General features: G+C 36.4%; 1 non-coding gene across 1 annotated transcript; it reads right to left on the bottom strand.

Annotated features, from left to right (window-relative positions):
• Positions 1-14,379: 14,379 nt before the first annotated feature.
• On the bottom strand, positions 14,380-14,485 carry LOC141549271 (U6 spliceosomal RNA). The gene has a single exon (XR_012484304.1). It is a non-coding gene; the product is annotated as a U6 spliceosomal RNA (small nuclear RNA).
• Positions 14,486-23,002: the final 8,517 nt, after the last annotated feature.

The following is a 23,002-nucleotide window of genomic DNA, read 5'->3' on the forward strand; positions in this document are numbered from 1 at the left end:
ATCTAACCATTTGTTTCTTTGTGTTTTCTTTGGCATTCTTCCCTTCTTTCTGTATGCTCCTGGGAAAGGTAGCACATTAAGTCTCTCACATAGGAATGGCAACATTTGTAGAATAAGAGATATGTCCTTATGGTAACTGAAAAAAATACTGCAGTCTAGGAGCCCTGTGGCCTGGCAGAAGGAGGAAATGCTGAAAGGGGGCAGAAGGGCACAGAGCAGGGAGGTGTAGGGGTCATTGAAGAGAAACTTCCCAGACTTCCTAATTTAGCCAAGGGCTAGCCCTGGGAATAGATGAATTTAACAAGATGTTTTGCATATTCTTAATATTCAAAAAGTTCACTTTGTTCACCTGGGAGTCTGGCAGTCTGGGTTCTTTATTCAGCTTTGTAACTGACTTCTAAATGACCATGGCCAAGAAAGCTAATTCCTTTGACATATGGATGGTAATGTTTATGAATACCCTCAATTTTTTTTGAGAAATAGAGTAGTATTTTGAAGATGTGTTTTGAGCTCCTAAGTTGAAAGAGCCATTAAAATATAAAATGATCTTTTCATAAATATCAAAAATGAGTTGTATGAAATTCATCATAAACAAGCTACAAATTGCATGCCTTGTGGCTACAAGGCCACAAGTCATACGCAAAACCTTAGCTTTTTATTAAGCAATGGTTACTAGATTGTTTATAATAATGAAATACAAGCAAAAATAACCAAAAAAGATGGATAAATGGATTTTTCCGTGGGAATATATTTTTTAAAATTAGCGAAGGATAGTCTGGAAAGATAAAAGTAGAAGAGTATATGACTAAAGGCAATAATATTATATAAAATTTGGTGGATTTAACATTGTTGGATTACCCCTTGAAGTTTGAAAGAGGTGGTCTTAGGCCAAAAATAAAGTAGCACCACATTAAAAAATGTTGTTGAGAATTATGGTTTCCAAAATGGTTCATATATATTCATGAATGATCAGTCTGTTAGGGGGTATTGATGGCATTGAGCCTAACTGTGGGATATGTTTGGATTTTTTGGACTTGACCTCTAGATTCCATGAGAGAGAGCTCTGCATAAGAAGAAGCCAGAAGAGGGATCTGAGCTGAAGGAGGAGGAGAAAGCATTTTTAAAGTGATTTAGAGGACTTTGGAATTGTGAATAAAGTCAGAAATTTAATTGGTTCTGAGTAAGTGAAACTGGAGGAAGATGTGAGAAGTTGTAAAAGGAAAAGGAAAGGTCTTGAACTTATAGGGGATAAGGACTTGAGAAGATGGAGAAGGAGGAGAAGGAGGATCAAGAGGTGAATGACCTGAAGATAAGAAAAAGAAGTAGCTGAAATAGAAGGAGGAAGACTTTAAAAAGAGAAGAAAAATATGAAATCAAGAAGGTAGTTGATAAGATAAAAATAAGAAAACTCAGGTATATAAGATAATAGACTAATGTGAGAACATAAAAGTGGGAATGATTGCTAATGTTTTTAGCTCCCAAAGAAAATGATCACTCTGGAATACACTCTGGAACCTTGTAAATAATTCATTCCAGAAGTTCTGTAGGGGAGCTGCTAGCAAGAATGATATGGACAAATGGTCTATTTCTAGCAAGTTCGAAGAACTGAGAACTTTGCACTGACTAGAATTGAGCATTTGTGTTTGTTTTGGTGTCATAGTGAAGTGACAACCATCTGTGTTCCCAGTGCAGACCAATCTTACTTCTAGAAAAGAACATACAGGAAAGCAAGGAACAATTCTCTACACTCTGCAGATTAAGAAGGGCAAATGTTTCCTTTTTAAAAAATGGAAGAAGAGCTTCAATATGATAACAGAGAAGAAGGAGGATCTAAGCAGGCTAAGAGGGATGCTGATCTGTGTGAAGAAGATTGAAAGTGAAAGAATGTCCCACAGAAAAAGAGGGAGATTATTGAATAGTTGGAGCCCAGAGAAGAATAGGAGGCTTGTTCCAAAAGGTAGACCCTCTGAATAGAAAGCAGATTCTTGTCCTCTCAACAGTGATGCTGTGGATCCAAAAGTGCTATTAGGTGAGAGATCATCCAGTAAGGATCAAAGGAAGAAAAAGAATAAATGGTGGTTAACAATGTCCCCCAGGTACCAGAGAAGCTATTTAGCAACCTTTTCATGGTAGTAAAAAGGACTGCAGTCTTCCTAAGGCATGTAAGATATTACAGACAACCTCCTAAGGTTGTCAAATTGGACTGCTACTTACTTTTGGTGATTGTTGAGGGATACACACGATACTGCCAGAATGAATCTAGAAAGTACTGCTAAAAATTAAGAGACACTTGGACAAGAGATTGAAAACCTTAGAGGATATAAGTGGTAGTTTAATTACTGCTGTCTTTTCTGGAAAAGACTGCAGAAAACAAAGACACATTTAGGAAATGAACATGTTTTAAGATGGTGTCTGCATACTGGATTTGGATTTCTAAATCTTACTCAGTGATAACTTTCTTTTTCAAAAAAAAATAAAAAAAAACAAAGATGTACTCAATCAATCAAATCACAAGCATTTCTGATGGAATAAATGAATGAAAAGGTATTTATTAAGTGTTTACTATGAGGAAAGCACTATACTAAAGTCCTAAGGATATAAACAGAAAATACTCCAGTCACTGCCCTTAAATAGCTAACCATTTAATTGGGGGAGACAATACATCTATGAAAGTTCAATTTTAGGGCAAGTGTAAAAAAGCGAGGGAAAAAAGGCTAGGGGTTCTTAGTGTGCATTGGCAGGGCAGATGGCAATGCTATGTGATATGGATGGAACAGCCACAAATGGATGACAAGGTGTACAGAATCTTAGGATTCAATGACAGAGTAGACAGAGAAGACCTGGTGGTCTTCCATAAGGATTGTACTTGGTGACTCACTATAATATTCTCTCTAAAATGTAATGTTCTCTTGAAAGGTTTTCTTAGGGTCTCTGGAGGCAGCCTTCGTTTCAGTTCAGTAATCACCACAAGAGTACAGCCAGGAATTAAAGTCCAAATCCTTTATTATCTCTTTCAAAGTCTTATCTCCTTCATTTGGGGCTCAGCTAGTTTTCCGGGGGCCCTGCAGAGTCTTGGTTTCAGTGGGGAAGCGAAGGAAGTAAGAGAGCCTGCCACCAAGGTGGTATGAGATGTGATGAATCTGTCTGAGTACAAGGGCTTGTGCTGCAGCCTTCAGCCTCCAGCCTTCTCTGCTTGTCTCTGAATCTCTGAATCTCCCTGGCTGTGGCTTCCAGCTTGTATGCTCCACACTGAATACAAACTAATCATTATATCATTAGAAAACTATTATTTGTTGCAGGATTAAATCAGTGCTAAACTAGATAACCATTATATCCTCATTTCCACTTAGTACCTTGTTTCAAGTTCTGGCCCATAACATCTTGTAGGATTAAATCAGTCATACTGAACCACACTACACTAGATAACTATTGTCTTTATCAATTCTACTGACTTAGTACCTTGTAAGAATCCTTTGTTTCAAATTCAGAATTCTGGCTCATGACAACTCAGAATTCAGGGTAGGGGTATTCAAAGCAGTGTGAGTAGCTGTGCCTGGTCTATAGGGTAGGGGGCTTAGATTGCCACCACTAGGGTTAAAGGAAGTGGGCCTGAGGGTCCTGGTTTCCAGGTGGCAGACACTGTACAGTAGATAGACTAAAAGAAAATAGTCCCTTCACTCAAGGAACTCTAAAAAGAGAGACCACAAGGACATATATAAGTATGAGTGTATATATATATATATATATATATATATATATATATATATATATATATATATATATATATATATATATATATATATATATATATATATAGAGAGAGAGAGAGAGAGAGAGAGAGAGAGAGAGAGAGAGAGAAAGAATATCTATCTCTCTATATGTATATAAAGGTTAAATATAAATTAATACAAAGTTGCAATTGTTGGATCAAGCAAAGCTTCATGTAGAAGGTAGTCCTTGAGCTGAAACTTAAAAAGGGCAGGGATTCTATGAGATATAATAAGCAAGGAAGGAATGCATCCCAAGCATGAAGGACAGTTGTGGGAAAAGAAATAGCATTTGTAAGGTACACAGAAAAGGCCAGTTTAACTGGATCTCACAGTACAGGAGAGGAATAATGTTTGACGAGGCTTGAAAGACAGCTTGGGACCAAGTTTTAAAAGGTTTTAAAAGGTATACAGAAGAGTTGATATTTTATCTGTAAAGCAATAGTTGACTGTTGAAGTTTGTTGAGTAGGAGAGTAGCTTGATCAGATCCACACTTAAGAAAGATACTTTGAGGGCAAGATAGACTAGATAAGGGAGAGACTTGAATCAAAGAAATCATTAAGGATATCATTTTGATAAACTAGTTGAGAGTTGATAACGGACTCAACTAAGGTAACAATGAGAACAGAGAGAATGGATTAAACATGAGAGATGCTGTGGAGGTACAAATAGCAATTTTGGAAATGATTTGGTTATAAGGTTAAGAAGTTATGAATCTTGGGGACTGGAAAAAATGGAAATACCTTCAACAGAAAAAGGGAAGTTTGGAATTAGTTGCAGGAAGGAAAATTAATTCGCTTTTGTACATGTTGCATTTCTGATGTCTCTGGGAAATCTACCTTGATATATCTAATCAGCAGTTGTTGATATGGAACTGAAGCCAAGGGACAGACAAGAGCAGATATTTGGATATGTGTTCTATACAGGAAATGATCATTAAACCTATGAAAGCCAATGAGGTCACCAAGAGAGACTTACTGACCTCATCAAAAGTCCTGTTATTGATGCAGAAATTATGCTTGAGTCAGCTGTCTGTATATAGTTCGAATGTCAACTCGTCAGAGTTAAGCTCAGTTTGTTAAAAAAAAAAAAGAATAATAATGAGAAAAAATGCATGCCATACAACTGAAATGACTTTATCCTGAATTATTTAAACAGGTAATTAAAAGAATTGGAAAATGGAAAACAGAAATGGCATCAATACCATCTATAATGTTTTCATGCAGGATTTGAACTAATATAAATTAATTGTCACAATAAGGAGACCAAAAAAATAGCACAGATAGTTTCTACTCAGCAAATATCTGACTTACTTGCCAAATGGAGAAAGCTGGATGCCAAAGGCAATGCTGGATTAGAATATAAATTCCCTTATAAAATTTTGCAGGAAACAATGACGAAAAATTATGTGCAGTAACTTTTCATAAAGCAGAGAAAATCATTTTCAGATAAAACCAGTGTAAAGAAAACTTAACAAGATGTCAATTTAAGCAGAGACATTCATAAAAATGAAAAGGACTCCAAACAGAAGAAAAATGCAAAAAAGCTCATATATAGCAAAATAAAACAAAACAAAAAACTACAGACATTTTTAACAAACGATTTTGTGTATAAAGAAGAGTACAACCACCATTTGTTGTTGCTGACTCTTTTTTAAGTCATGTCTGCTTCTTTGTGAACCCTTTGAGAGTTTTTATGGCAAAGGAACTGGAATAACTTGCCATTTCCTTCTCTAGATCATTTTACAAATAAGGAAACTGAGGCAAACACAATTAATTGACTTGTCCAGAGTCACATAGCTAGTAAGTATGTAAGACCAGATGTGAACTCACAGAGATGAATTGTCTTGACTCCAGGCCTGGCATTCTATCCCCTGAATCACCTAGATGCCCTGAACCTCCAAAAAGTAAGTTGGCTGACCTTTATGGCTACTCTACAATCTCTACAAAAACTTTATGAGAATCTTTATAACAAAAATGGAGGATGTCTTCAATGAGTATGTTAATAGGTAATGAGCAAACTTTCACAAGTGATAATTAACAGTGGACCATTTCTTTAACATTACACCATAAACTAATATTATAGAGTCTGTAAGATTTCATTGTGCTTATCATTTATTGATTATGAAAAAAACTTTTGATGCAGTACAAGAAAACATCACCATTCAGTTGTTTTGCAATCAGATGTCTCTCATCCATATTTCAATATCATTCAGAATTTCTTGGAAGATACAACCCTGTTCAATGAAGATCTGATTTAAGATGTAAAACAGAAATATATGCTTGCCAGAAGTATGCTCTTTGGAATTCAAAAGAGGAGGAGATTCAGCACAGAATGTAGGTTGAACAGGCATTCCTAATGGGTTGTGAGATCTTCCAGATGCTTCTGTCTATATGTCTATATAGCGTATTATACTGATTATATAAAATTCCATCATTACACATAGTCTCTTTGAAAAATTCTGTGATCACTTAAATGATAACATTTAACTATAACCCTAACTAACTCTGTTCTTTCACAGGAAACATTCAAGTGAATGAAGAATATATGTTACCCAAGTTTCTTTTTTTTAAAAAAATTTTAATTTTTATTTTATGAAATAAAGCATCTCCATAACATAGTAAATAAAAAGATGCTGGTACATGAAAGTACAAATCTGTTATGTACAATTTGCCATTCCTTTTAAATATATAATAAAGTTATTATTTAAAATTTCCCTCCTCCACTCTAGAGATGCTTACCATCAGACAAAACTTTGCACATATATTTAAAATCATTTTATACATGCTTCTATGTATTTCTTATAGTCAAAATTACTTATTCACCCAAATATGTAATTAAAACAATATTGTTGTTACTATGTGAAGCTTTTCTTGGTTCTCCTTCCCATTATCCTGTACAAGTCTATTCATGTTTTTCTGAGATCATCCAGCACATCATTTCTACTTTTCATATTTTTCATTCTTTTGGTTTGTGTCTCATAGATGTCTCATAGAGTCATCAGCTTCCACTTGACCCATTCTGATTTTTAAGGAGGTATTTTCTTCAGTTAACTTTTGTACCTACTTTTCCATTTGCCAATAAATAATAAATAAATAAAGGAGGTGTTTATTTCATGGATTCTCTCCCCCAATTTGGTCAGTTCTATTTTTTGTTTTCTTGAATCAATTTTTGTGCTTCCTTTTCCAAGGTGTTGACTATTTTTTTATACTTCTCCTGCATAATTCTCATTTCTTTTCCAATTTTTTCTTCTATGTTTCTTACTTGATTTTTAAAATCCTGTTTGAGCTCTTCCAAAAAAGAGTTTTTGGGCTTAAAATCAATTTATATGCTTTCTTATTGCTTTTCATGTGGGCATTTTGACATCGTTGTCCTCTTCTGAGTTTGTGTTTTCATCTTCCCTGTTGTTGTAGTAGCTTTCATGCTCTTTTTGCTTTTTTACTAATAATTTTTAAGTTGAGCTCTGCTTCTGGGGCACAAGAAGCATTGTCCTAATCTTCTCGTGCTGGTGTTCAGGGGACCTTGTCACTGGCTTTCCATTCTTGTGGCCTACCCACTATGCTGTGGTAGCCTGGCTCTGCCATGACTCTTGTGCTGGGTTTCTGGGATTGGCAATTTGTCTTCTGTGCTGAGACAGTAGGCCTGAGAAGTGGCCTCCTGTGCCACTAGTCTGCTGGTCCAGGAATGCAGGGCCTTGATTGCTATTCTATGCTGTGGCTAAAAGCCTCCCATTTTCCTAGACACTGTCTGCACCCTTTTATTCAAGTGAGATAGAGCTATCCTGAAGAACTTATAAGTTATCTTAAGATGGAAAATTGTTTCATTCCATCTGTTGTGGGGTCTGTTGCCCAGAATCCATGTAGATATTTGATTTTATATTGTTTCAAAAGGAAACTGGGAGGAGGTCAGGTAACTTCCTGGCTTCTCTCTACCATCTTGCTTTCACCCCCTTGAGCTCTACATTTCTTATTCCCTCACAATCATATAGAAAGACTTATTCAGCCATTTCTTTTTTATATATAGCTTTTTATTTACAAGATATATGCATGGGTAATTTTTCAGCATTTGCAAAACCTTTTGTTCCAACTTTTCCCCTCTTTCCCCCCACCCCTTCCCCAGATGGCAGGTTGACCAATACATGTTAAATATGTTAAAGTATTAAGTTAAATTAAGTCAAAAATTAAGTTAAAAATGTATACATGTCCATACAGTTATTTTGCTGCACAAAAAGAATCGGACTTTGAAATAGTGTACAATTAGCCTGTGAAAGAAATAAAAAATGCAGGTGGACAAAAGTAGAGGGATTGGGAATTCTGTGTAGTGGTTCATAGTCATCTCCCAGAATTCTTTTGCTGGGTGTAACTGGTTGAGTTCATTACTGCTCTATTGGAACTGATTTGGTTCATCTCATTGTTGAAGAAGGCCACGCCCATCAGAATTGATCATCATATAGTATTGTTGTTGAAGTGTATAATAATCTTCTGGTCCTGCTCATTTCACTCAGCATCAGTTCACGTAAGTCTCTCCAGGCCTCTCTGAAATCATCCTGCTGGTCATTTCTTACAGAACAATAATATTCTATAATATTCATATACCACAATTTATTCAGCCATTCTCCAATTGATGGGTATCAGCCATTTCTTGATTGATGGACATTTCTATACTTTCTAGTTCTTTACCACCACAAAGAGGGCTGCTATAAATATTATAGACCATATTGGTTCTTTTCCTTTCCTCAAATCTTTGGAAATAGACCCAGTAATGATATTGCTGGCCAGGGTATAGGCAATTTAATAACTCTTTGGGCATAATTCCAGATTGCTCTCCAAAACTACACAATTCCACCAACAATGAGTTTCTATCCTGATTTTCCCACATCCTATTCAATATTTGTCACTTTCCTCTTCAATCATTTTAGCCATTCTGATAGGTGTAAAATGACACCTCAAGGTTGTTTTGATGTGCATTTTTTTAATCAGTAATGATTCATATGATTATAAGTTGTTTTGATATCTTTATCAGAAAACTACCTGTTCATATCCTTTGGTTGTTTACCAATTAGGGAATGACCTGTAGTCTTACAGATTTTGCAAAGATACACATACATACACACATATATATGTATGGAGAGAGAGAGAGAGAGGGAGAAAGAGAGAGAGAGAGAGAGAGAGAGAGAGAGAGAGAGAGAGAGAGAGAGAGAGAGAGAGAGAGAGAGAGGGAGGGAGGAGAGGAGATATGAGACTTTATCTGAAAAACTATTTGTAAATTTCCCCTCCCATTTTCTGCTTTCTTTCATATCTTGGCTATATTTGTTTTATTTGCACAAACCCTTTTAAATTTAATGTAATAAAAATTATCCATTTTACAACGCACTCTGTTCTCTACCTCTTGGTTATTCATAAATTGTTCCTCTAGCTACAAGTCTGATGTGTAATGTTACATGTTCTTCAAATGTTTGTGTAACCTCTCTTTATGTTTAAGTCATGGTTCCATTTTGACCTTATTTTGATAAATAAAGGGGAATATTAGTCTATGCCCAAGTTTCAGCATGTATTTGGATGCACACTCTAAAGAATTCATCTAATAATATGTACTTGTAGGGAAAATGATACAGTGAGTTGGGCCCGCACTTGAAAAGGAAGAAGAAGGAGATTTGGAATTTGTTTAAAAATATTACACAGTTCTTTTACTTACCCTAAGCTCCTATGAAATCATAGATCTATCTTTTTAGTACTAATATTTTACCATATGGCACTGAGACATCGAATAATTATTGCCTCCAAAGAACTAAAAAGGGCAGTGGAAAAACATATGGTTGCTACAAGCAGCCTATGCAATATAAAATATTTCAAAGATGAACAGAAGGATATAATCAAGGAATTATATGGTTTAAGAGAAGAGGTGAATTGCAAGAGTCAATGATACCTGATAGGCAGCAAGTATGCTCTGCTAGGACCCTTCACAATTTTATTTTATTTTTTATTATTAAAGCTTTTTATTTACAAGATATATACATGAGTGATTTTTCAGCATTGACCATGCAAAACCTTCTGTTCCAACTTTTCCCATCCTTCCCCCCACTCCCTCCCCCAGATGGCAGGTAGACCAATGCATGCTAAATATGTTAAAGTATAAGTTAAATACAATATATGTATGCATATCCATACAGTTATTTTGCTGCACAGGAAAATTTGGACTTAAAAATAAGGTAAAATTACCCTGACAAGGAAATCAAAAATGCAAGTGAACAAAAACAGAGGGATTGGGAATGCTATGTTGTGGTTCACATTCATTTCCCAGAGTTCTTTTGCTGGGTATAGCTGGTTCTCTTCATTATTAAACAAATGGAACTGATTTTCTTCATCTCATTGTTTGAAGAGAGCCATGTCCATCAGAATTGATCATCATATAGTTTTATTGTTGAAGTATATAATGATCTCCTGGTCCTGCTCATTTCACTCAGCATCAGTTCATGAAAGTCTCTCCAGGCCTTTCTGAAATCATCCTGCTGGTCATTTCTTACAGAACAATAATATTCCATAACATTCATATACCACAATTTATTCAGCCATTCTCCAATTGATGGACATCCATTCAATTTCCAGTTTCTAGCCACTACAAAAACATGTGAAATTATTAGTTATGTCTATAATTTGCTGTTTCACCCATTCATTCTTTAGGATGAGATAATTTAGTTTCCAATTACTTTTTGGTCTATTTACCCCTTGCTTTTTGTTGATTGCATTGTGATCTGAAAAGAATGCATTTCCTATTTCTGCATTTGAATTTGAAGTCTTTATGTCCTAATATATGGTCAGTTTTTGTATAGGTTCCATGAACTGCTGAGAAGAAAGTGTACTCCCTCTGTCTCCATTCAATTTTCCAAAAAAAATCTATCATACCTAACTTTTCTAATATTCTATTTACCTCTTTAATTTCTTTCTTATTTGTTTTATTGTTTGATTTATCTAATTCTGAGAATGCAAGGTTGAGATCTCTCACTACTATAGTTTTGCTGTCTATTTCTTCTTGCAACTCTCTTAACTTCTCCTTTAGGAAGTTAGATGCTATACCACTTAGTGCATATATATTTAGTATTGATATTGCTTCATTGTCTATGCTACCCTTTAGCAAGATATGGTTTTCTTCCTTATCTCTTTTAATTAGATCAATTTTTGCTTTTGCTTGATCTGAGATAAAGATGGTTACCTCTGCTTTTTTGACTTCACCTGAAGTATAATAGATTCTGCTCCATCCTTTTACCTTTACTCTATATGTATCATCCTGCTTTAAATATTTTCTGTAAACAACATATTGTAGAATTCTGGCTTTTGATTCAGTCTTCTATCTGCCTCCGCTTTATGGGAGAGTTCATCCCATTCACATTTATGATTAAAACTACTAATTCTGTATTTCCAACCATCTTATTATCCCCAGATTATGCTTTTCTTTTTCTTTCTCTCCTTACCCCTCTCCCTAGTATTAAACTTTTGTGTACCACTTGTCTCACACAGCTCTCCCTCTTTTGAATCCCTCCCACCTGCTTTGAGTCCCTTTCCTTTTCCCTTTCTTGTACCTTTCCCTTATTACTCTTTTCCTTTTCCCTTTTCCTCTCCCACTTTTTAATGAGGTGAGAGAAGTTTCCCTCTAAACTAAATATGTCTAATATTTTCTCTTTGAACCAAATCTGATGAGAATAAGATTCACATAATGTTCCTCCTCTTCTCTAAATTCTCTCAGATATGATGGGTTTCCTTTGCCTCTTCGTGGGATGTAATTTCTCTCTTTTTTTGCCCTTTTCCCTTTTCCTTATACTATTCCCTTTCCATTTTACTTCCCTTTTTTTGTATTATAGCAGTAAAATCAAATTATACACATGCTCTTTATGTATGTCCATAACAGAAATACAGTTCTCAAGAGTTCTTTTTATCTTTTATGCTTCTCTTGAGTCCTATATTTTGAGGTCAATTTTTTTGTTTAGCTCCGGTTTTTTCATTAGGAATAAATGGAATTCACCTGTTTCATTGAATGTCCATCTTCTTCCCTGGAAGAAAATGCTCAGCGTAGCTGGGTAGTTCATTCTTGGCTGCATTCCCAGTTCTTTTGTCTTCTGGAATATCAGATTCCAGGCCCTTTGATCCTTTAATGTGGAAGCAGCTAGATCCTGAGTAATCCTTATTGTGGCTCCTCAGTATTTAAATTGTTTTTTCTGGCTGCTTGTAATATTTTTTACTTAGTCTGATAGTTCTGAAATTTAGCCATAACATTCCTTGGAGCTTTTATTTTGGGGTCTCTTTCAGAAGGTGTTTGATAAATTCTTTCAATGCCTATTTTACCTTCTGATTCTCTTACATCTGGGAAGTTCTCTTTGATGATTAAATAAATAAAATAAAATAGTGTCTAGGCTCTTTTTTTCATCATAATTTTCAGGAAGTCCAATAATCTTCAGATTATCTCTCCTATATCTATTTTCCATGTCTGTTATTTTTCCAAGTAGATATTTAAAAATTTTTTCTATTTTTTCAGTTTTTGGTTTTGCTTGACTGATTCTTGATGTCTCAACGAATCATTCATTTCTATTTGTTAAGTTCTGATTTTTAATGAGTTATTTTCTCCATTAACTTTTTTTTTTACTTCTTTTTGTATATGTCCAATTGAGTTTTTAAATGAGTTGTTTTGCTCTATGGAACTTTTTTTCCATTTCACTTTTTTTTTTATTGAGTTATTTTCTTTTTCAAATTCACAAATCCTACTTTCCTGGGAGTTCGTTATCTCTTCCAATTTACAAATTCTGTTTCCCTGGGAGTCCTTTAGCTTTTCCAATTCACATTTCAGAAAGTTGTTTTCTTTTTCCACTTTATAATATTTTTCTTTTAATGAGTTATGTGCCTTTTTCATACTCTCTTGCAGAGCTTCTCCCTCCTTTCCCCATTTTTCTTCTAGCTCTCTTTTAAGATCTTTTATAATTTCTTCTAGGAGAGCCTTGTGTGAACCAGGTTATACCTTTGGAGTTTTGTCTGAAGACTGTCTGTTATTAGTCTTCTCATAGTTGGAAATCTGCTCTCTTTCTGTATAGAAGCTATCTATAGTAAGAGTTCACTTGGCTTTTTTGCTCATTTTTTTTAAAAGCCCTTAGGGTCTGCATTCAGGGCAAGGAGGTTACCAGCTTCCTCTACAGACCAGAGATAAGTGGACAGTAGCTCTCCTGCAAACAGGCTGCAAAGAGTGGCTGAGCTGTGGAAGTGCCTCTGCCCTGGGCAGAGCCACCCCCCCTTCCCCTGTTCAGAAGTGTGACTGCCACAGCAGAGCCCTGCGCTGCAGACTGTGGCTGCACAGCTGCACTCTGGTCCATGCTGAGTCATTCCTGGTGCTGGGTGAGTGTGGCCAGGTCCTGTTAAATTCTGGCATTTTTTGGGTACATGCTACCTTTGGTGTTTGTGTAACTTCTCTGCTGATCTACTGCTTTGCAATCAAAGCAGAGCAGCCAACCTGTGGTAGAGTTCTTTCTGCAAATTCTCCACTCGGAGAAACTGCCTCCACTCTGGTCCGCTCAGTGTGCTAGCCACCGTGTTCTGCCTCCCTGTCTCTGCTGGCCTCCTCCTGCCCAATCAGGACAAACCTTTTCTGGTGATCTTCTAGATTATCTTTGGCTGATATTTGTTGTACTCCCAATATTTGTGGATACTACCAGTCAAGCACTATTTCAGTGGCTGAATTTGGTAATCCACAGTGAGGGTAGAAGAGGAGCTTCAAATGAAGCATGTGTCCTCTCCACCATCCTGGCTCCACCCCCTCTACCTTCACAATTTTAGAAGAAAGTGAGGGAGGCCTTTGGAATCTTTCACTGATCCTTCTATGATGAATGAGCATGTATAAGAAGAGATGAATGGGGTATATTCTGCATTGTTGGATGGAAATCCTAAATATTTGAGATCATAGATCTACTTGAGCCTCCTTAGATCACTTGTCTGCAAGTGAATTTATAGATTTGTATAAATTTCCTCAAGTTTTTAAATATCAAACTTTTATCAGAGATATTTAATTTAAAAAACTGCATCATATTCCTTTTTTTCACCAAATTTTACTACATTTATTTCTATTGTTCAAAAGGCTTTAAATTGCATATAATCAAAATGGTTATCTCTTATAATCTCTCCTATTCCATGTCTGATTACAAATTTTTCCCCTATCCATAGTTGAAAAATAGGTAATCTTGCAATCTCTGCTAATTTTCTCATATATTTTATTCTACATGTATTTTTGTATATTTATATTAAGATTATTTATCCATTTGAAATTTTCATAGTATATGGCATAAGAACTGGCCAAAAACTCATTTTGTTGAATTGCTTTCTGGTTTTGCCCCCAGTTCTTATTAATTAAGGAATCCCTGTCACAGTAGATTATGTTCTTGAGTCTGCTGAATATTAAATAGTTGCATGCATCTACTTCTAAGTCTTACCTAGTTAATCTGTTTTAATAATATGCTTTGCTATTTTTTCATTATTTTTGTGGACACTCTTGACTTTTTATTCTTCTGTATTAGTTTTGTTATAATGTTATCTAATCCTTTCAAGTGTCATCTTGTTAATTTGATTTTTGGAGTATTAAGAAAATATGGAGTGTTTCATGAATTTGCCTGTCATTCCTCTACAGGGTGCCGCTAATCATCTTTCTTTTATTCCAATTTTAGTATATATGGTATTAGAGTAAGCAGAGATAATGATTCTGCAATAACAAATTCACTAAGTGATGCCTATAAGCTTTATTAGTGACTGATATTCAAATATTCTAGTATAGCATTTTAAGGCATCTGGAAGATGAATGACAGTTATAATATGATGCCGAAGCAAAGTTATGGTGTGTACCCAACATATATTGTTGATTGAGAAAATTCAAGGTGCTAAGGTGCCTAACCTGGAGAAGACAATTCTCAGAAGGGACATATGATCTGACTTCAATCACTGAAGGGCTATCATGGGAAAGAAGAATTATATTTCTTCTACTTAGATCTCTAAGGCTTACTTAGGAGCTACAGGTGTAAGTTGCACTGGGCTTCATCTAAAAATGGAATGAGTTACATGCTCGGGTAGTGAGTGGTTGCTTACTGGGAGTCTCTAAGTAAAGGCTAAATGGGCGGTTGTTAGAGATGTTGTAGAGCCAAATCCATTTCAGGTATGGGCTGTAATAGTTGGTCTCTAAACTCCTCTTCAACTTTGTGTTTTTCTGAATTTTTCCCAAATAAGAAAGAAATAAATTTTCAACTAGGTCTTTTAGAGAAAATAATTATTTTATGTAGAATTTCTGAAATAATCTCCAAATGTCTCCTATACCTACAAAGTACATTCAATATCATGGAAACAGTTCACTAAAATTATAAGGATTTCCAACCATTCTTTTTCAAGGGGATACTTTGAAGACAATAGATTTTTATATCTCTATTTCTATTCAGCTCTGGCCTTCTCATCAGAAATAAATGAAATTCTTCTGTTTCACTGAATAGCCATCTTTTCCCTGAAAGATAATGCTCAATTTTGCTGGATAGTTGATTCTAGGCTGCAATCCAAGTTTCTTTGCCTTTTGGAATATCAGATTCCATGCCTTTTGATCCTTTAAAGTAGAAGCTGCTAAGTCCTGGGTAATTCTGATTGTAGCTCCTTGATATTTTAATTATTTCCTTCTGGCTGCTTACAGTGTTTTTTCCTTGGTTTGATAATTCTGAAATTTAGCTGTGATGTTGCTTGGAGTTTTCATTTTGGGGTATCTCTGAGGAGGTGATCAGTGAATTCTCTCAATGGCTATTTTACACTCTGGTTCTAAGACATCTGGGCAGTTTTCCTTGATGACTTCCTGAATGATGATTTCTAGACTCTTTTGTTCATCATGGTTTTCAGGGAGTTCAATAATTCTTAGATTGTTTCTCCCAGATTTAATTTTCCAAGTCAGTTAATGCATTCTAGAATCTTGTTTTTTTGCATAATTTTCAATTCACATTATGCCTTCTGTTTGGAATAATTTTGCTCCTCTTCTTTGCCTACAAGAACTTTGCACAGTCCTTGCAGTGGATTGAGATGATCAAGACAGATAGAAAAGAAAAGTTCCATGAAAGTCATAAAGTGCTGTTAAAATTATAAAATCCAATTTGGAACCCATCTGGGTTCCTTTGTACTTTCATGCAAGTCATCCTTCTCTATAGCTGTAGGAGAGGATATTGGTGTTTTTATTATTATTATAGCTTTTTATTTACAAGATATATGCATGGGTAATTTTTCAGCACTGAAAATTGTAAAACCCCTTGTTCCAAATTTTCCCCTCCTTCCCCCCCCATCCCCTCCCCAGATGACAGGTAGACCAATACATGTCAAATATGTCAAAGTATATGTTAAGTGCAATATATGTATACATATCCATACAGTTATTTTGTTGCATAAGAAGAATTGGACTTTGAAATAATGTACAATTAACCTGTGAAGGAAATCAAAAATGTAAGTGGACAAAAACAGAGGGATTAGAAATACTATGTAGTGGTTCACACTCATTTCTCAGAGTTCTTTCACTGGGTATAGCTGGTTCTCTTCATTATTGAAGAAATGGAGCTGATTTGGTTCATCTCATTGTTGAAGAGAGCTATGTCCATCAGAATTGATCATCATATAGTATTGTTGTTGAAGTGTATAATGATCTCCTGGTCCTGCTCATTTCACTAATTATCAGTTCATGTAAGTCTCTCCAGGCCTTTCTGAAACCAGAGCATATTGGTTTTTAAGAAAGTCTCAAAAGTATGACCTCTGGGTTTGTTGTTTATTTTTGATAGACTGATGAGGAAAGGGAAACCATCAGAAAACTAAGGTGTCATGGAGGAACGGAAGCTATCAGTAGCATTACTAGAAATGTTTTTAAAACTCCATGGCAAAACAAAGCAAATTCACTTGATTGGTGATAAGAGGCAGGGGAGGAGGGTCAGAAGTAGCAGTGAACAAGACAATTCTAGAGACAGAGAATGACCTGTTGTCCACAAAGTTGTCCCTTTGTCAGGATTGGAGTTGGGAAGAGAACAGGAATAATCAAGAGAAGCATGTGATGAGGAAAGGACAGGATGGCTAAGGATGATTTATGCCATGGGGTAACACAGGCCAGTGGAAGTTTGTAAAGCAAAACACAATGGTGTGCTGGAGCCAGCTTTCACCAGTTTTATGCTAGTCAATTGTTAAATTTTAAGTGTGAACATTTATACCTCAGAAATTAGCAAATGCTACAAATTAGGGTTTGATTTATTGCTTTGGTCCTTGCCTATACTTAAGAAAGTTATGGAAATATTGTTAATATTGTAATATATTAAACTTAAGTTGTGTCATGTATACATTTTTCACTAGAGAACCAGTTGTTAAACATGTACTAGCATACTTCTGGGCAAAGTACAAGGAAAGTGGCAGCTATAAAGAAGTATTTAATGCTGAATGTCAACACCCTGGGGGAAATTTCATCTGCAGTAATGATAATGTTAATGATAAAATAATAATGATAATGACAATGAGAATAATAATAATAATAATTTATAGTTGGCATTTATCCAGCACTTATTCTGTACCAGTCACTATGTTCAGGGCTTTGCAATTATTATCTCATTTGATCCTCAAAATCTCCTATGAGGTAGGTGCTATTATTATTCCCATTTCACAGCTGAGGAAATATAGGTAAAGGGAGGTTAGTTAGATGAGTTGGAGAAAATCACTCTTCTGTCCACAAAAATTTCATAGATCTGCAGAGAGGTGTCCTGGACTATGGAGCTCTTTCATTTCCTTCTTTTATTCCTACCTCATTTTCAAGTCTTTATGGTATAGAAAACACCATATTAATATCTGGGGGTAATGCAAATTTTGGATAAGATAATCTTTGCTCTACAATCCAGTGGGAGCAGAGGAGATAAAACACAAATATATATAGTTAGATGTTAAATTATAATGAATTATTTAATGAAGTACATGTAAATTCTAAGGGAGAAGGAAATAATGTCTACTCTTGTATAAAAGATAGTAATGTGAGATAAGTTTGGAACAATAAGCAAGCACTTAAATATGGAGAACCTTGAATGCCAGGCAGAATAGCTTTTGTGTAGTGAACAGTTTTCTGGCAGTAGTACAAAGGACAGTTAATATATGGGTAAAACTGGAAAGATTTGTTATGGGGCTATTGCAATCATGAATTGGAAAGCTTAGATTCAAGTCCTGACTGTGACTCATCCTGGCTAGGTGACCCTGGACAAGTCACTTGTTTCAGGGCTCTAGGCAAGTCTCTAAGATGATTTGTTGCAAAGATGATATGAATGTGCATGGGGAGGAGGAGTTTCCATATCCAGGGGTGTTCCCTATCCTAGTGAAAGCATCTCCCTTATGGTGATGAAAGCTTATAGAAGGTCAGTTACAGTGGGAGTACAGAAGAAGAAAAGAGTATTAGAGATGTTCCCAAGAGGAAAATCAATAATAATGGATTGGATTTGAGAGGTCAGAAAGAGAGAAGAGTCAAAGTTAGAATTGTAAGGTTTGAACGCAAAAGGCAAGTGAACGAGGGTGCCCTAGAAAGAAACAATAAAAGCCAAAAAAGGAACAATTTTTGAGGGAAAATTACAAGCTCAGTTTGGAACATATTGAGTTTGAGCTCCCAATGGGACATCTAATCTACATAGAGATGTCCTGGAGGCAATTGAAGAAGTCAGTCTGGAACTCAGAAGTGAAGTCAGAGGGGAGATATAGATTTTTAAGACAGCTGCATAAAGTTGATAGTTGAAGCAATTGCTGTGAATGCAATCAATAAATCAACAAATTTCATTCAGCTCCTTCTTGGTGCCATGCCCTGTGCTAGCTGTTAGTCATGTACAAAGTATAAAGAATGAAACAATCTTTAGTTGCAAAGATCTGAACAATAATTATGTATAAAATGTATATATGTAACATATATAAACCATTAAGTTCAAAATAGGCAATGTTAAATACATAGTTTGAAAGGGTGGTTGCTTGTTTTTGATGAGGGAAAACTTCATACCATGTGCTTGAACTGTATCTTTTAAAAAATAATAATACATTCTTCTTTTCCAAAATACATGCAAAGATAGTTTTCAATATTCATCCTTACAAAACCTTGTGTTCCAAATTTTCTCCCTCCCTCCCAGCTTCTCTCTCCCCTAGACACCAAGTATTTCAGTATAGGTTAAACATGTGCTGTTCTTGTAAATATATTTCCACTTTTATCATGCTGCCCAAGAAAAATCATATCAAAAGGGAAAAAAGAATAAGAAAAAAAAAAACAAGCAAGCAAACAACAATAGCAACAAAATCAACAAGTTTTAAATATTATGTCGTGATCCACACTCAATCCCCAGAGTCCTCTCTCTGGATACAGATAGCTCTCTCCATCCCAAGTCTACTGGAACTGCCCTGAATCAGCTCATTGTTGAAAAGAGTCAAGTCCATCACAGTTGACCATCACATAATCTTGCTGTTGCCATGTACAATGATCTCCTGGTTCTGCACACTTCACTGAGCATCAGTTCATGTAAGTCTCTCCAGGCCTCTCTGAAGTAACCTGCATCTTAAATGAAGAAAGGAACTCTCTGAGGCAGAGGTAAAGAAAAAGTGCATTCCAGGCTTGTTCAAGATGGGAAATGGAATGTCAGGTATGAGGAATAGAGAAAAAATTTGTCTGGCTGGCTAGATTTCAGAGTGTGGAAGAGCCAGTGCTATCCAGGAAGGCTAGAAAGATCGACTTGGACCAAATTATATAGGGTTTCGCGAACTAAATCAAGGAATTTATATTTTAAACTAGATGAAATAGGAAATTACCAGCAAGAATATGTTGAAGAAATAAAAAGACAGGCTCAAAACAGACCTTTTGAGAACTACCTGCTTTAGGATCAGATAAAAAAATGAATAGTTCTGAACTAAATAAATAGCATGGTTAAAGAGGAAGAATGAGAATCAGCAAAGCATGATGTACCTAAAGCCTGGGAAGAAGAGCATTTAGAAAGAGGGAATTTTCAGCCATACCAAAAGCTCTATAAACATTAAAGAGTGTGAGGATTCAGAAAACCCATTGTATTTGATGATTAGGTGGTCCTTGGTGACCTTTGAGAGAGCAGTTTCAGGAGAATAGTGGGAGTGGCAAGTCACATTGCAAAGGGCTGAGAAGGGAATACAGAGAAGAATTGAAGATATTTTGTACAGGCAGCTTTTTTAAAAAGGTCAGCAGTGAAGGGAAGAAGAGTGCTTGGTCAGGAACTATATGATTATTAAAAAGTTACAGAAAGTCTTTTTCTTTAAGTATTGGGTAGACCTGAGCTTATTTATAGGCAGAGGCAAAAAAGCAAATATAAATGGAGAGAGAAAAGATGTGAAGAGATGACTCTTGTAGAGAGGTTCTAAAGGAAGCAGAAACAAACTAGCTGAAAGGTATAGCTGGATGAATCTTGGTGAATAGTGGGAACATCCCTTCCTGGTTATGTTCTGTGTGGATCTCAGCTAGTGGAGTGCTTGAGTTGTGAAGGGAAAATGAGAAGTAAAGATTTAAAAGACATGCTAATTGGTATACTAAAGGCATATTGAGTATCTGCAAAGGTCCAGCTGAAATTACATTATATGTAGTTGTAATATCTGCTTAATTTCGTGATTTCTTTCCCTTGACTCTTAGCATTTCTAGAGTGGGAGCCATGAAAGCATATGCTGGGTCTTGCCCAAGGATGAGAACTTACAAGTCAGGATATGGTTGGAGGTCAAGGGATCAATGAAACATTAATTAGCTGAACATGGGGTGCAGGATGCTTGTGAAGGCAAGTGACCTTCCTCTAGAGGAGACAGATTGGAAGGATAAGAATTAGTCAAGGAATTAAAAGTACCTTCAACATAATTGAAAATTGTAGGTATATGAAAAGACAGAATTTTGTAGTCAGAGCAATGGACTTTATTAGTTCTAGATTTTAGAGATGTAATAGTCCAAGAAATAGTAAGAGAGGGTAAGATATGATACAGTCAGATTGTAGCTGGAAGTTGGGTACAGAAGGAAGTTGAGAAATTGAGAAATCAGACTGTTAGGGGGATGGTAAAAATTACTATTGACATGTATAAGGAAGATGAGTGGGAATGGGGTAGACAGGAAGACCCTGTGCCTACTTCAAAAGTTAAGTGAGAAAGCCGAGACAATGATAGCAAGAAGGATGAAGATAAGATCTTTTAGATGGTTTACATTTCTTAAATGAGAAGGGAAAATATTGAGTATTTGTGAAATGTTTTGAAAAGGGTATTGGGGAACAAGAAGTTCCTTTTCATGGCCCTCCCCCTGGAATGAACCCCAGTGGATGTCATTAGGGGTGGAGGTAGAAGGGATACAGTTGTCCAGAGTGTGTGAATACCAAAAAATGTAGTAGAGTTGGGCCAGAAGATGTGCAGATCTACTAAGGCTGGGTGAAGGACTGAAACTGGGGAGTCAAAACAGAGGTGTGCGTAATTGTAATCATGCACGATCCGTATCTTATCCAAGTTTGTCTGCTGCAAAATTCACATCAGATTTAGGAGAAATGGCCCTGTGTAGCAGTTCTATGACATCTCTGGCCAAACGGACTTTTTGGTCTTGAAAACTCAATGGGGCTTCGAGACGTGTTCATATGGAAGATATTTTGAGCAGAACCTATCTCAGGCTCAACCTTGGTAGTTTATTTTTGATATTGGAATGAAATGAGGTACGTGTAGGTTATTCAACAGTTAACAAAAGTTTTTACTTAACCTTAGCAGAAGAAGAATATTCAACAGGAATAGGTGGTGAGGATCCCCTGAATTGACTCATATGAGTGAAGCTATCCTACCTGACTTGTTCATTGTGGTCCACCTACCAATCTCAGAAAGTACTTGCGCTTCCTCTTGGCCATATTTTTAATCCCCTAACCTAATAAAGTCTCAAGGGTGGTTTCAATACCTGGTAAAGAAAAAGGAAAAAAAAAACCTAGCCTAAGCTGCATGTGGATGGGTGTTAACATATTGTTACTAGCCCAAAGAGAAGGGCTGATTGAAAGGAAAGGCTTAACTGAAGTCTGGCCATTACAGGCATTTTGATGGACCTGTGATATTTACAGCCATTGCTTTCTAGGAAGGGAGGGATGGCTCAATGGAAAGCTTGATCAGTGATCTAATCTGGAACTGGGAAGAACCAGAGGAGCATGTTGATCATATTGCCACATTGGTAGCCACAGGTCAAGGCCACTTATAATGGGCCAGCATCCTGAGTCTGTCTAAGTGGGTAGGTGGACAAGCAAGTGGTACACATAGCAGGTTGAAAGCTGGACCTGGAATTAGGAAGACCTCAGTTTAAATTTAGCCTCAGATACTAACTGTGTGACTCTTGGCAAGTCATTTTATCCTTTTAACCTCAGTTTCCTCATCTGTAAAATGAGCTAAAGAAGGAAATGGCAAAGAGCTGCAGTATCTTTGCCAAGAAAACCCCAAATGAGGGTCCCAAAGAGTTAGTTAGAACTGAAATGGGTGAATAATAAAAATCTGGCAGGTGTCAGAGGTATCACAGCATCTAGCAGACAACAACTTAAATTCAAAAACTTAGCTGAGATGGGAAAATGTGCAGTTGGAGCCAAGAGTACTGGGCAAGCCGATGTCAAGTTCAAGTGGATCCTAAGACAGAAGCTAAATTCTCTTTGCCTGAATTTATTCGCTGTGGTATATAGTTCCAATAAGGGCTTGCAGGTGTGTTCTTGTAGTCAGAGCCATACAGGTACACCTTTCTATGCAACAAGACGGGGCCAGAGTTACTAGACTTATCGGGATGTTCTGAACATTTTGCCACAGTGCTCAGTCATGCTATCTTGCTCCTAGAAATCATGTTGCTGCAGTTTGAAAAAACATCTCAGAGAGTAGGCTCCTCCAAAGCCGCACTAGGCATTCTCATACCCTCAGCAGATTCACTTGTGTGAAGGGTGGGTTGCGTAGGTGAAAATATAAAAATGGACAGTCGGTCTAGGAATGGGCTTCCACAGCTCCGAGAAATCTAAGCCTCACCTCTGAAAGGGTTGAAGATGAGAAGTCGGCCTCAGGAGAAATGGTCCCTGTAGGCAGATCCCTGAGAAGGGTGGACCAGTGGCGTCCCTGGGACGGCTCACTGAAGGTGGGGGATGCTTTCAGGGGTGGTGCAGGCTGGCATGGACTGGGCTTTGGAGAGGGAAGTCACTGTGGAGAAGAGGTGC

This window comes from Sminthopsis crassicaudata, chromosome X (genome assembly GCF_048593235.1).
Source record: "Sminthopsis crassicaudata isolate SCR6 chromosome X, ASM4859323v1, whole genome shotgun sequence".
In the NCBI taxonomy this organism is placed as follows: domain Eukaryota; kingdom Metazoa; phylum Chordata; class Mammalia; order Dasyuromorphia; family Dasyuridae; genus Sminthopsis; species Sminthopsis crassicaudata.